A 13,486-nucleotide genomic window follows, 5' to 3' on the forward strand; every position below is an offset into this window, starting at 1 on the left:
GATAAAATAGCAGCTGATGTATAAAAAGAATTATAGATACTAAAAAATGTTAATTTGATAATGACATGCCAAGTAATTAACGACAAATATTTATAAAAGAAATATTCTTATTATATATAACATGTATTCTTCGAGAGTGGAGTGTAAAAAATTAAAATTCACCATCATGCACAATAAAAGAATTACTCGTTATAATATAACATGTTTAAAATAATTATCTTCAAAGATTGGGGTAAATTAGTACTTTTAAAAGGTTTAACTTACACTTTTAGAGTATGAGACAGTTTACTTAGTTTTTCTATATTTTATATGTTTATTTTTAATTTTTTATTTATGTTTAATGTTATTTTTGTAATGATATTTTATGAATTTTTTTATGAACTGTTTAAGTTGAAGATGAACTTCAAAAATTAGATAATACTATTCAATTATATATAGAAGTTGAATTTATAAATGAAATTAGTTTAAGAGGACAACCTTTTTAAGTGAAAAGAGGAGGCAAAAAGAATCCGTATATGAAAGAAGTTTTAACATATGATTCCAACACATTGAAAATACTATTGGAAAATATAGAAAAAGGATTTAAACAATTCATCTGATTTTGTCTAAATGTTTTGGCACATATTAAGAGATCGAATTCGATAAGATTTTTTTTGTTATTTTTAATTATTCTTAATAAAATTTCTAAATATATAATTTCGGACAGATATTAAGAAACAAGTTGATGAAGTTTTTATTGAATTGTTTCCAAATTTTTTGGTTGTGATGCACATACTGCTATACAAAAAATATATTTTTATTATGATGAAATAACTATTTATAATGAGTTTAATTATTTTTATTATTATTGTTATTAAATATTATATTAATTATTTTATTCATTTTAGGAAGCCAAAATATACGAGAAAAATGATCACAAAGAATTCTAAATTTTAGAATCAACTTTTATTTATTTTTTATTGAATATGTTATTTTATGAGGTGAATATGAATATTGTAAATGTATAACATTTAAAGTTGATGAATGGTGATTGTTGTTACTTTTTTGTAGTCTTGGTAATTAATTGGAACTAAATTTCATGTTTTACTGTAATTAATGGAACACCATGTGTTACTGTATGGCAGTTAATAATTATGTTAATTACTAACTTTTATTGTTACTAAATAGTATATTTTTACCTGGATTCAATTTGTTACCGGGGGTTGATGTACAACTTGAAACCAAAAATGGTTCTTTTTCTGCTGAAGAAAGTTTGTCTCTTTGGGATAGATAAAATCAAGTTTTTCCAACAAATTCTGACATATGTTGTGTATATTTCTTTCTGATGTTGTGATTTTTTTTAGTTCACTACAAATCAAATTTCCCGTTGCAAAAATCATTTATACTTAGTATTTATTTATTGTATTTGGTATATAAATGAACGAAAATAGATTTAAGATATAATCAAATAGTTTATTTTTAGATCAATATATAAACATAAATAATGGATGATTTGGTGCTTTATTTATTAAGGAGTTATTAGATCTTATTAGTGTTTATATTAGTTAGTTTAGCAATGAAAATCTTGGGATTTATCCTATGAGAATAAGATTTTGTATCTTTCTTTGAGTGCAATGTATAATTGTGGTCATTTTTCACCTTCGTTATATAATCTTTAGATGTAATGTGTTTTTCACAAGTTATGATTTAATTTTTTAGTTATTTCACAGGGGTGATTAAAGCGAGGCATGCGTTAATATCTCCACGTGACAAGAAGCCCAAAAGGACGAGGCTAATGCTTCCCTTCACATAGTCACATAAGTTATGCAAGCTGTCAAGATTCTTTTATTTACACAAAAAAAAACTTAAACAGAGTAATAATTACCAACCTGACATAAGATTATTACTTATTTTAAAAATATTATTTTAAATTCTATATGTTTGTATCAATAAATTCATCTATCTTTATGTCAATCAATTCCCTCTCTAAGTCTCAAATCCCACCAACAAACTCCATTTGCTCTCTTCTTCTTCAGTAATGAGTTTGTTCTGTTTTCAACTATCACTCAAACTATCACACCTCCTTTACTTTCTTTTTCTTCTTCACACCGTCTCTTTTCTCTTTTCTTCTGTATGGATGAATAGTGTCTCTCTGTATTTCCCCAATTCCCAAAAGACGTTCACAGAGTTTCCGGTAATTTTTGTTTTCTTTCGATTCCCGTGTATATGGGTTAGTTCATTCCTTCATTTCTCGTTTTGATTCTGTCTTTTCTCCACCGTATGCACAAACAGAAAGAGGAAGAAGAGAAACGATGTCTTAAGAGGTGCGAGCAACTGAATAATTCCGATCATGAAGGCACTCAGAGCTGAATATTGTTGATTGGGTATGTTAAGAATATGGGTTAGTTTTTTGTTTGCCATGGTTCAGAATTCATTTTACTATGATATATTTTTGTCATTGTGCATTTTTTTCTGTATCAAGTTTCTATATCTAGCTAGTTTTTGTTTACCGAAAACATAACTATCAGGTTGCTTCCATGGCTTGCTTGCTAGTGCTCACTTAGTGTGGTTTTTTCATACCTTGTGTTGCATGTTTATAAGAAACACTTTCATGTATATTCCACTTGATTGATTTCATGTTAAAGCTAGCATTACATGTATTTCTTTTTTAACTTTCCTGAAGCTGCATCTTTTATTTTTGGATTGGTGGCTAGGATGGTCCTGCAGCTATTGTCATTGGGAATGGCCTCGCATTATCATGGACTGTTGTTCTGTAGGTAAATAACCTCACTACTATATGCTTTTTTTTTTCCTTTCTCTTCTTCTTTTCCCTAAGAAAAAACAACTTTTGAAGGTTTGAATATCTGAAATTTTGGTATAATTTCACAGAAAGTAGCCCATTTTTGTTACAATCAAGTATCTATTTATTTTATCTTCTACCTTTCCTTGGGAGGTAGACTTAATTTTAAAATGTTATTTTGGCGAAGTAATTGCAATTTTCTTCTTGTAGCTCCCATTTGCTGATTAAGTGTACTAATACCAATTAATATTGTGGATTAAAATTTTCTATTGTAATTTTCTGGTACATTAGGGAAGGCTTGGTGTGTCTATACGGCTATGGCAAGGACTTTGATGTCATTTTCTGGTCTCTTTTTAATATATAATTAATAAAATTATTATATATTTTTATTATATTATTAATAATTATTATATATTTTTATTATATTTAAATGAAGACAACTACAAATTAAAGAGAATAACAAATGGACAAAGGGTAGTAGGTCACCGGTGGACCCTACAAATTAAATGAAGACAACTGGCTGCATTGAAAATTTTGTTCTTTACATATGCATACTTCTGAATCACACTTCAATGACTTTAAAGTCAAGTAAAATCATACCGTATATATAGCCGTTATTAATATATAATAATTAATTAATTGTGCAGACAGAATCCATGACAAATATGGTATTCTGTATTTGTTTAGAATTTAGATGGGTAAAAATAATAAATATCATTACCTGTATTGTATAGCAAGAGATTTTGAGCGCAATGTTTCCTTTTTGATATCTAAGATTTGAAACCAAAATTTAAGCGCCATCTTTTTCTTTTTGAGTGCACAAATTTAAAGTCAGCTTTAAAAATCAATTCCTTCCATTCATTTTCTCTATCTCTCTTTCAGTTTTTTTCTCCTCTTTTTCTCTCACGCTCTCTCGCTCTCTGATTGCTGTAATTTGTAAACACAATTGCATGATGAAGCATGGTGAGGAGCCAACTGCGTTTGTATTGAGAGCAAATGGTCACACTGAGACAACTGAGGATGAAATTAAGCAATTCGTTTCCAAAGAGGTCAATATAATTACCCTTATTTACTCTCCCATAAAAAATTTACATTTGCTGTGACTAATACTTTTATTATTGTTATTTTCGTCTGTGGAAATTTTTATATGAAGGTTCTGGGATCTTTCAAAACGACCCATATAATTGGGGAAAGAGAATGTTATGATTGGAGTATAGTATTTATATTGGGTTGTTTTGTACTCTAATTAAATGGAAATTTTAAATTTCAGTTTGCTGATTTATTTGGCAGTACTATTATTTACGTGTATTTTACCTGGTTGATCCAGTAATAAAATTTTTTATCCTTATTATTTATCATCTATTTTTAACTTTAGATGTATGGAAATAAAACGACATTTGCCAACATACTATCATGGATCTCTATCTGATCAATCTCTCATGTATAGTTAGTTTTGGTTCTTCCAATATGTTGGCTATTTTCAGTTCTTCTTTACTTGGTTTCTTTTGAATCAAGAGTACCGATTTTGGATGAACAACATTATGGATTTACATTTTATATATTACAAGAGGTTGTTTTATGTGTAGGTGATGAAGACAAATTGATTTGGAACTATTTAGAAGATGGAAGTTACTTAAATAAGAAGCACTTGAAGATAGAGATCATCTTTTCATCCATCTGGTGAGTATTAACATGCTGAACTTAATTAATCACTTAATCAAATCCAACCGGTAAAAAAAAGTGATTATAAAATATAAAATTTATTATTAGAGAACTAGTCTTTTGGATTGGCGGCTAGGCTGGTCCAGCAGCTATCGTCATTGCGAATGGCCTCGCATATTATCATCGACTGTTGTTGTTCTTCAAGTAAATAACCTCACTACTATATGCTTTTTTTTTTCCTTTCTCTTTTTCTTTTCCCTGAAAAAAACAAAACTTTTGAAGGTTTGAATATCTGAACTTTTGGTATAATTTCACAGAAAGTAGCCAATTTTTGTTACAATCAAGTATCTATTTATTTTATCTTCTCCCTTTCCTTGGGAGGTAAACTTAATTTTAAAATGTTATTTTGGCTAAGTAATTGCAATTTTCTTCTTGTAGCTCCCATTTGCTTATTAAGTGTACTAATACCAGTTAATATTGTGGTTTAAAATTTTCTATTGTAATTTTTTGGTACATTAGGGAAGGCTTGGTGTGTCTACGGTTATGGCAAAGTCTCTGATGTCATTTTCTGGTCTCTTTCTCAGGTATCCAAGTGATTCAGATATTTGGTGGTGGACATGAGATATGTGCTGCTGCCAATATTCAACCAGTTTTTTGAGGCTACTTGGTAAGCAGTTTTTTCTTCTTCTACTGCTTTTGCTTATAGGCTTAGTGTTTGGTGGGGTTTGAAAGTTGATAAAGAAAAAAAAAAGAAAGAGATTTTACACTTCAAAGTTTAGTTATTGTGTCATTTTTTGTGCATCTAATTAACAAACTAGTAGTTATAACAGAACTATAATAGACATAATGTTATTTAATACTAATGCTAACAACATCCTAAATATCATGCACTACTATAATAGAGTAATACACTCTGCACAAATTGAAATTTTCATTCTTGTCAACATTATATATAATATTTTTTTGTTTCTTGGACCTGTTCTATAATAATTATATGTGGCCAATTCTACGGTGTCTATGAGTTTTTGTTTAAATTTTGCCTAACTTATTTTGTTTAGTAAGTTTTAATTTTTTTAAAAATTATTTATTTTTATATCTTTTAAATTAAATAATAATTTTTAATCTTTTTAAGTAGATAGACACCACCTTTTAGGCACCATTGCATTTACCATTATATATTTATATGTGACCGATTTTTGTTTTGGTGAGCCCAATATAGAATTAGGCATAAATGAACATTTTTTTGCACTATGAAATCAGCAATGATAGTAACATTAATGATATAAAGGGGTTAATGGGTACGAATCCATGTAAATCCGCAGGATATCAGCATGTGAATACAATTCTTAAAATTATAACCACAAAACAAATCGATAAAAGTATTAGTATAAATTCAATAATTAAAATATCCTAACAAAAGAAAAATATAGTAAAACGAAAAGTTTAATTATAACTAAATAATAAAATTATTAAAATTATCAAGAATTATTATCCGTCAACTTTAAGTGACTCGCACTTGTTATAGTCATATTCAATGAAAACTAAATAAAAATTAATTCTAAAATTCGAATTATTTGTGACGTTTCTCAAATTTATTCTGATTGTCCAAAATAAATAAATAAAATAATTAATTAATATAATATCTAACAATAATAAAAAGAACTTAAATTGGTTATAAATATTTACTTTTTGACAATATAAACTTAATATTTGTAAAACACTACGTGTATTTTATCTAAAAAATTTGAACATAATTGAGTAAGTACTCTATCAACTTCTTGATTTTTAATATCTGAGTAAACTCCATTAAAATAAAAAAATATATTTTGAATTTTTATTAAAAATAATTAAAAGTAAATAAATTAAAATCTTACCAAATTTGTTCTCCTAATATGTGCAGATATATTTTTGCAAAACCATATAAATTGTTTATATTCATCGTCATATTTTATTAAAGTATCTCCGATCTTTCGAATCATAAGGTAGAGTTTCTATTAGATATTAATTCTTTGCTATCTTGTTAACCCACTAAAAATATGTCTTTTTAATCCAATTTTTTTCATGAAATTAATTTTTATTTTTAATTTAATATCAATATTAACACTTGGAATTCATTTTCAATTTTGCTATAATAATTGATTTTGTTTGAAGGGTTCATTAAAGAGGAAAACTCCATAAGGTATTGCTATAAAAAATTTTTATAGTGATATTTTATGGAGTTTTCTTCTTTAATGAGCCGTTTATGTATAATCAATTATTATATCAAAATTGAAAATGAATTTCAAGAATTAGATAATAATATTCAATTAAAAATAGAAGTTGATTTCATAAAAAAAATTGCGCAAAAAGGACATTCTTTTTAGTGGGTTAACAAGACAAAGAAAAATCAGTATCTGATAGAAGCTCTAACATATGATTCGAACAAAAATGGAGATATTTTAGTAAAATATGAAGATGTATATAAACAATTTATCCGATTTTATCAAAGCATATCCACACATGTTAGAGAATAAATTTGGTAAAAGTTTTTATTTAGTTATTTTTAATTATTTTTAATAAAAAATAAATATATTTTTATTTTAATAGGATTTTCTTATAGATAGAAGATCAGGTTGGTGGAGTTCTCATTCATTTATGATCAGATTTTTTGGATGTGATACATATGGTATTATCTAAAAATTATGTTTTTATTATAAAGAAATATTTATAATGAGTTTAAATTATTATTATTATTATTAGATATTATAATAATTATTTTATTTATTTATTTTAGGCAATCAGAATAGATTTGATAAGAATCACAAATTCGGATTCTAGAATTAGTTTTTGTTTATTTTTTATTGAATATGGATATTGCAAATGTGAGAACGTTGATGGATGGTGATTCTTGTTGGTCTTTTATAATTTTTTTTAGTTATAACTAAGCTTTTTCTTTTGTTAGAGCCTAAATTTTTTCTTAGTTCTTTTAATTATTGGATTGATGCTAATACTTATACTTAGTTTGTTTTGTAGTTAAAATCTTGAAGAATTCATCCTGCGGCTTTACGTATGTTAATAACGGTTAACCTTTTTTTACTCATGCCTTTACTAAAATCCTTTCGCAGACGCATCACAAAAATATTCTTGACCCAAAAATAATAAATCAAACCCTAACTTATAACAATCAACTTATATGTTTGAGTAGTAAGTTCACGCGGCTACTTCATTAAGTGTCAGAATTCGAATCCCATAAGTATCGGAATTCGGATTCCATCTTATGCATGAAGCAAAAAATTTTGAAGGAAAATCGAAAAATCCAATGTTGAAGGACCTCCTAGGTTTGGCTTTTAGGGAAGAAAATTTTGAAGATAATTTTTATAATGAGGATTTGAAAAAAGGAGTTTTTGATTTTGTTAAATTGAGTGGTATTTAATTATAGTTAATTTGGAACTAACTTGAAACAATTGTAAGTATTATGTTAGCATCAATGATATTGTTTATATGTTTATATCATTAATGTTACTCTCATTGCTGATTTTATAGTGCAAAAAATGTTTATTTATGTCTAAAGCTATAGATAAATCAGTTATAATTCTGTTATAACTATGTTAAATTGTTAATAACTAGGTTTACTTTTAATTTGTATGATGATGTAGAAACACATTGACCTTCCTTACTTATGATTCTCTCATGTAATGAATGTTATATTTGCATAAAAGCACTTGAATACAGCAATAATTGCCAACTTGACATAATATTATTACTTAATCTACAAATGTTGCTTTGTATGTAACCCTGCTTTGAATATTAGTATGACATAGCACTTGAAATTTTTATTTATACAAGTGGCATGAGGTATCTCTATAACGGTCATCCCTTCCCAAAATAGAGAAAGTTTCAAAGTTCAAAAATCAATTATAGGAATATTTATGTTTATCTTGCCAAGTTATAAGCACTGATTGAAATTGCAACTTTGTGTGGATTCTAATTTATATTTCTCCATAAAATCAACTCCTTGGATTATCTATAAGGATTTTCATTGAACTTTTCAACATCTGCAAAATCGTTTACACATAATTAATTAGGCAAAATGACCAAAATCTAATCTTTTGCCATCTTTATTTTCAATAATTAAAAAATTTAATTTTAATATATTATTAATATAAATAATTTTTCTCATACATTCAATAATATAATATTCTGTTAACAGATGGGAAAAGGTGGATTTTACTCTAGCATCGTATGGATATAGACTTGACTCATTTATAGGGGTTGAATAAAGGTGATTTAAAAGATGGGGAAATTATCACGTATAACTCTTCATTATAAATTACAGAATAAAAAAATTATAGATCTGGCCACAACAATTGAATCATGTCTTAGTGAAAATCAATAATATGCATTACATGTAAAACTTCTTTCGGAACAAGGTTAGTATTTGACTAATGTTGAAAATGATTATCTTCAAAGATTGAGACAAACTAGTTTTTTTTCTAGGGGATTTAATCTACATTTTTAAAGAATGAGATGGTTTATTTAGTTTTTCTATATTTCATATGTTTATTTTCTTTTTGTGAATTTTATACATTTTATAAATATATATCTTGAATCTTGATAGTGTAGTAGGGTACGGTGCGGGAAAGTAAAATAAAATAATTCAAGATGGAAGGGAGTAAAAATGATAAAATTAAGAATGTTAAAAAAATAGCAAAATATATTTTGATATATTTTGATATATTTTCAGTCTAAAATATTTTATAGAATTATCTAATTATGTCTGATGTTTTGGATTATTATTCACACAATTCATCCAAAAAATAGTTATTTTTGCTAACGTAACATTTTTTATGGAATGTAGGAGTAAAATTATTTTATACTAACAGTATATTAAAATTAAGTTCTTAAATTATTGCCAATAAAGATAGTAAAGGGTTAGATTTTGGTCATTTTGCCTAATTAATTATGTATGAAAGGACTTTGAAGATGTTGAAAAGTGTATCACACAGATATTTTTGATCAATCTGTCATGCAGTTAGTTTTGGTTCTTCCAATAGGTTGGCTATTTTCAGTTCTTCTTTACCTGGTTTCTTTTGAATCAAGAATACTGATTTTGGAAGAACAACATTATGGACTTACATTTTATATTACAAGAGGTTGTTTTATGTGCAGGTGATTAAGACAAATTGATTTGGAACTATTTAGAAGATGGAAGCTACTTAAATAAGAAGCACTTGAAGATAGAGATCATCTTTTCATCCATCCAGTGAGTATTAACATGCTGAACTTAAATAATCACTTAATCAAATCCAACCAGTAAAAAAAAAGTGATTTTAAAAACAAATAGATCGTAATTAATTCCTTTATACTATGTTAAAATAAAAAAAATATTATTAGAGAACTAGTTTTTTTGTTTGCCGTGGTTCAGAATTCATTTTACTATGATATATTTTTGTCATAGAGCATTTTTCTTTCTATATCAAGTTTCTGTATCTAGCTAGTTTTAGTTTTACCCAAAACATAACTATCAGGTTGCTTCCATGGTTCCATGGCTTGCTTGCTAGTGCTCACTTAGTGTGGTTTTTTCATACCTTGTGTTGCATGTTTATAAGAAACACTTTCATGTATCTTCCGATTTCATGTTAAAGCTAGCATTACATGTATTTCTTTTTTAACTTTCTTGAAGCTGCATCTATTATATTTGGATTGGTGGCTAGGCTGGTCCTGCAGCTATCGTGTGGAAGGTTGGAGAATATTTTGAACGTGGTTGAAGCTGTGCTAAATGATGCTGAGAAGAAACAGATCACTGACAATGACAATGCTGTCAAGAGGTGGCTCAAAAATCTTCAAGATGCTGTCTATGATGCTGTTGACTTGTTGGATGAAATATGCACCAAAGCTGCCACTCAAAAGGATCCAAGTAACTTCCTGTCTCATATCTTCAATTCACAAGATAAGGATATGGTTGTGACTACGATTGAAGAAGTCATTGCTAGATTAGAGGATATTGCAAAATACAAAGATATCCTTGGTCTGGAAAAGATTGCAGCGAATAACATGTCAGGGAGGATTCCATCAACCTCACTAGTTAAAAAATCTGATGTTTGTTGGCAGGGACAGAAAGAGGGATACCTTAGTGAAATTGTTGTTAGATGATACTAAAGATGGTGAAATATCTGTGATTCCCATCGTGGGCATGGGTGGGATAGGAAAAACTACTCAGGCAAAATTGGTTTATAATGATGCGGAAGCGAAACAAAAATTTCATGTTAAAAGCATGGGTTTGTGTTGGTGAGGAGGAATTTGATGTTTTTAAGATGACAAAGACTGTAATAGAGAAAAACTGGTAATTCTTGTCACCCAAATGATTTAGATACAGTTCAAAATCATTTGAAGGATAAGCTAGAAGGAAAGAAATTCTTGGTTGTTGTAGATGATGTATGGAGCAATAATCGTGAGGTTGGGAAAGTTTTCTAACTCCTTTTGAATGTGGAAGTGATGGAGGTCATATTGTTGTAACATCCCGTCTTGATTCAGTTGTTTCTATGGTGAAAACTAATCACATTCAACCTTTCAATTTGAGTTTGTTGCATGAGGAAGATTGTTGGTTAGTGTTTGCAAAACATGCATTTTTTCCTACTGAATCTAGAGACCGTTCAGCTCTAGAAATTATTGGTAGAAAAATTGTTGAAAAGTGTAAAAGGTTACCTTTGACTGTTCAAACACTTGGGAGCTTATTAAGGACAAAAGATCATGAGAGGGAATGGATGGATGTTTTGAATAATGAGATTTGGGAGTTTTCTGAAGATGAGAGTAGCATTCTTCCTGCATTAAGAATTAGTTATTACTACCTTCCATCGGACTTAAATCGTTGCTTTGTTTATTATTCTTTATTCTCGAAAGACTATGAATTCAAAAGAGATGAACTGGTGTTATTGTGGATGGCAGAAGGTCTTTTGCAGCAACCAAAGAGTGGCAGCACTTTAGAAGAAGTTGGTTATAAATATTTTACTGATTTAGCTTCAAGATCATTTTTTCAACATTTTAACTCTGATGAAGATTCATTTGTGATGCACGATCTCATGCATGATCTAGCGACTTTCTGTGGTGGAAAGTTCTTTTCTAGAACCTTTGAACTCAAAAATGCAGCCAAGCATGATGCTTATCCTCGTCATCTTTTATATGATCATTCCTCCTTTCTTATTTTTTTTCTTCGTTTATTTAACTTCTCATCCTCATTCTCTTTCATTCTATTTTCTTTATTACATTTGCATGCTTTCATTCGTTACATTTTCATCCTGTGCTTGTTTTATTTTCTTTTTTTAAATTTATTATTTTATTAACTGTTGTATCTTTTTTGGTATTATTTTGGTGCTTCAGTGACTTGTTTTACACTGTTGGGTGACATTATTTATCTGTCAATGCCAATCTTCTATGATACTTATGTTCCTTTTGCATTGACATGAATTTATATTATGAAAGATGACGAGGATAAGCATCATGCTTGGCTGCATTTTTGAGTTCAAAGGTTCTAGAAAAGAACTTTCCACCATAGAATGTCGCTAGATCATACATGAGATCGTGCATCACAATGAATTTTCACCAGAGTTAAAATGTTGAAAAATTGATCTTGAAGCTAAATCTGTAATATAATCAACTTCTTCTAAAGTGCTGCCACTCTTTGGTTGCTACAAAAGACCTTCTGCCATCCACAATAACACCAGTTCATCTCTTTCGAATTCATAGTCTTTCTAGAATAAAGAACAATAAACAAAGCAACGTTTTAAGTCCGATGGAAGGTAGTAATAACTAATTCTTAATGCAGGAAGAATGCTACTCTCATCTTGAGAAAACTCCCAAATCTCATTATTCAAAACATCAATCCATTCCCTCTCATGATCTTTTGTCTTTAATAAGCTCCCAAGTGTTTGAACAGTCAAAGGTAACTTTTTACACTTTTCAACAATTTTTCTACCAATAATTTCTAGAGCTGAACGGTCTCTAGATTCAGTAGTAAAAAATGCATGTTTTGCAAACACTAACCAACAATCTTCCTCATGCAACAAACTCAAATTGAAAGGTTGAATGTGATTAGTTTTCACCATAGAAGCAACTGAATCAAGACGGGATGTTACAACAGAATGACCTCCATCACTTCCACATTCAAAAGGAGTTAGAAAACTTTCCCAACCCTCACGATTATTGCTCCATACATCATCTACAACAACCAAGAATTTCTTTCCTTCTAGCTTATCCTTCAAATGATTTTGAACTGTATCTAAATCATTTGGGTGACAAGAATTACCAGTTTTCTCTATTACAGTCTTTGTCATCTTAAAAACATCAAATTTCTCCTCACCAACACAAATCCATGCTTTTAACATGAAATTTTTGTTTCACTTCCGCATCATTATAAACCAATTTTGCCTGAGTAGTTTTTCCTATCCCACCCATGCCCACGATGGGAATCACATATATTTCACCATCTTTAGTATCATCTAACAACAATTTCACTAAGATATCCCTCTTTCTGTCCCTGCCAACAAACATATCAGATTTTTTAACTAGTGAGGTTGATGGAATCCTCCCTGACATGTTCTTCGCTGCAATCTTTTCCAGACCAAGGATATCTTTGTATTTTGCAATATCCTCTAGTCTGTCAATGACTTCTTCAATCGTAGTCACAACCATATCCTTATCTTGTGAATTGAAGATATGAGGCAGGAAGTTACTTGGATCCTTTTGAGTGGCAGCTTTGGTGCATATTTCATCCAACAAGTCAACAGCATCTTGAAGATTTTTGAGCTACCTCTTGACAGCATTGTCAGTGATCTGTTTCTTCTCAGCATCATTTAGCACAGCTTCAACCACCTTCAAAATATTCTCCAACCTTCCACACGGATCCTGGTCAAGCTTCTTTCCTCGGATCCAGTTGACAAACTTATCATCGGACAACCTGTCGAAAAGAACATTGAGAAAAGAATAGAGGAAAGCTCCTCCAATAAGTGATGCAACCAAGTTCACAAGAACAAGAAAGTAAGAAAGGGTGAGGGAAGTTGTTTATAGTAT

At 29.1% G+C, this 13,486-nt stretch overlaps 2 pseudogenes; one reads left to right on the forward strand and one right to left on the reverse strand.

Annotated features, from left to right (window-relative positions):
* Nucleotides 1-1,876: 1,876 nt before the first annotated feature.
* On the forward strand, nucleotides 1,877-12,378 carry LOC110278058 (putative disease resistance RPP13-like protein 1; annotated as a pseudogene).
* On the reverse strand, nucleotides 12,169-13,108 carry LOC107475854 (putative disease resistance RPP13-like protein 1; annotated as a pseudogene).
* Nucleotides 13,109-13,486: the final 378 nt, after the last annotated feature.

This window comes from Arachis duranensis, chromosome 2 (genome assembly GCF_000817695.3).
Source record: "Arachis duranensis cultivar V14167 chromosome 2, aradu.V14167.gnm2.J7QH, whole genome shotgun sequence".
Classification (NCBI taxonomy): domain Eukaryota; kingdom Viridiplantae; phylum Streptophyta; class Magnoliopsida; order Fabales; family Fabaceae; genus Arachis; species Arachis duranensis.